Here is a 2,671-nt window from a genome sequence, read left to right as displayed (position 1 = left end):
TAATCAGACCTATGACCTGTAACCAGACCTATGACCTGTAACTGTGACCTATGACCTGTAACCAGACCCAGAACCTAACTTAGACCTATGACCTGTAACTGTGACCTATGACCTGTAACTTGTGACCTAGGACCTGTAACTGTAGACCTATGACCTGTAACTTGTGACCCATGACCTGTAACTTGACCCAGGACCTTAACTTGTGACCCAGGACCTGTAACCTCAGACCTATGACCTGTAACTTCAGACCTAGGACCTGTAACTTGACCTAGACCTGTAACTCAGACCTATGACCTGTAACTTGACCTAGACCTGTAACTTGACCCAGAACCTGTACCTCAGACCTATGACCTGTAACTTGTGACCCATGACCTGTAACTTCTAGACCATGACCTGTAATCAGACCTATGACCTGTAACCCCAGACCTACCTGTAACTTGTGACCCAGACCTGTAACTCAGACCTAGGACCTGTAACCTATGACCTAGACCTGTAACCCATGACCCATGACCTGTGCTCAGACCTGAACCATATCAAAACCTGTCACCACCTATATTGAGTCTCATGTAAATATAGGTTAGGTTAAGGGTTAGGTTAGGTTAGGTTAGGTTAGGTTAGGAGGAAGAGGCTAGGGGCCAGGCTGGGTTGGGTGGGCTGCTGCTGTTGGGTGTGGGTTGCTGGGCTGGGCTGGGTTGCTGCTGGGTGGCTGGGTTGGGCTGGGCTGGGCTGCTGGGTTGCTGGCTGGGGTTGGGTTGGGTTGCTGCTGGGCTGGGTGGCTTGGGTTGCTGGGCTGGTTAGGTTGGGTGCTGGGTTGCTGGGTTGGGGTGTGGGGCTGGGTTGGGTTGGGCATACACCATGGTTATTCGTAGTAAGGATCACACACACACACACACACACACACACACACACACACACACACACACACACACACACACACACACACACACACACACACACACACAGGATATAGGAAAAGAAGCATTATATGAGTAGACTGAGCGTGAACTCGGACGACAAATTGTGCCTCTGAAACACATGTGACGAGGGGGGGGGGGTGGGGGGTGGGGGGGGAGGGGGTGAGGGGAGGTGGGGGAAGGAGAGGGGAGGGTGCAAGGAGATAGGAGGAAAGGGGAGGAGGGAAGAGAGTAGAAGGGAAAGGAGGAGGAGGGAAGGAGAGGGTGGGGGGAGGAGGGAAGGGGAGGTGGGGGAGGGGGAAGAGGGAATGGATAGGTGGGGGGGATGATGAGAGGGAGGAGAGGAAGGGGGAGGGTGGGGGAGGGAGGAAGGAGGGTGGGGGAGGGGGGTAGTAAACGGTCGACTGATAGTTCGATGAAGATTGAGAGTAAAAATAAACTGTCAGGAACACACGACCAGTTCCCCCTCCCCTCCTCCTCTCCCTCTTCCTCCTCCTCTCCTTCTTCTTCTCCAGTCCTCTTCCCTCCTCCTCCTCCCTCCTTTACATCCCTCGTCTTCCTCCTCCCTTTATCTCCCCTTCTTCCTTCCTTCTTCCTTCCTTCCTTCCTTCCTTCCTTCCTTCCTTCTGTCTTCCTCCCTTTTATCTCCCTTCGACCATCCACGACACTGCCTCCGCCACCCCCCATTCTTCATCTCCAGGCGGCGTCTACAGAGAAGACAGCAGACGATGACAGTCTCTCTCTATTTTAGCGCGTGTGTGTGTGTGTGTGTGTGTGTGTGTGCATAACCACACCAACCACACACACACACAACCGACCACAACACAACCAGAAGCAGCAGCACCCATCCCCATCCATCCCATCCATCCCTCCATCCATCCCTCCCATCCATCCCTCCCATCCATCCCTCCCATCCTCCCATCCATCCCTCCCCATCCATCCCTCCCCATCCATCCCTTCCATCCATCCCCCATCCATCCCTCCCATCCATCCCTCCCATCCATCCTCCCATCCCTCCCATCCCTCCCATCCATCCCTCCCATCCTCCATCCCATCCTCCCATCCCATCCATCCTCCCATCCATCATCCCATCCCTCCCATCCCATCCATCCCTCCCATCCATCCCTCCAGATAGTACAGCTCCAGGCCCATCACACCTCGTCATTACTTTGTCAAACACCCTTCTTCCTCATCATCATTCATCCCTCACTCCTACCACCATCATCATCACCTTCTCCTCTTCCTCATAACTTCGTGACGGCTCAGTGATTTATTTTTATACCTACCGCAGTTACATCCCAGACCTCTGTTCTCGTGTTTTACCTTCACCATTTCGTTGTGGGTTTGGAAGAACGAGAAGAATTTGGTTTGAGCACCTGAAGATTAGACATCCATGGCTTATTTTACCTGGTGATTTGTAAATATTCTAACGTTACTGGGTAGGTAGGAGGGTGGGGTAGGGGGTAGGGGTAGGGTAGGGTAGGTTAAGGTAGGGGTAGGGGTAGGGCAGGGTAGGCAGGTAGGGCAGGGTAAGGTAGGGGTTGAGTAGGGTAGGTAGGTGGGTGGGGTAGGGTAGGGTAGGGGTAGGGGTTGAGTAGGGGTAGGGGTAGGGGTAGGGGTAGGGTAGGGTAGGGAGGGTAGGGGTAAGGAGGGGCTGGGAGAGTAGGGGTAGGGGTAGGGGTAGGGGTAGGTAGGGTAGGGTAGGGGTTGAGTAGGTAGGGTAGGTAGGGGTAGGGTAGGGTAGGTAGGGTAGGGTA

This window comes from Homarus americanus, unplaced genomic scaffold (assembly GCF_018991925.1).
Source record: "Homarus americanus isolate GMGI-L3 unplaced genomic scaffold, GMGI_Hamer_2.0 scaffold36188, whole genome shotgun sequence".
NCBI lineage: Eukaryota > Metazoa > Arthropoda > Malacostraca > Decapoda > Nephropidae > Homarus > Homarus americanus.
Note: the sequence above shows the minus strand (reverse complement) of the source record.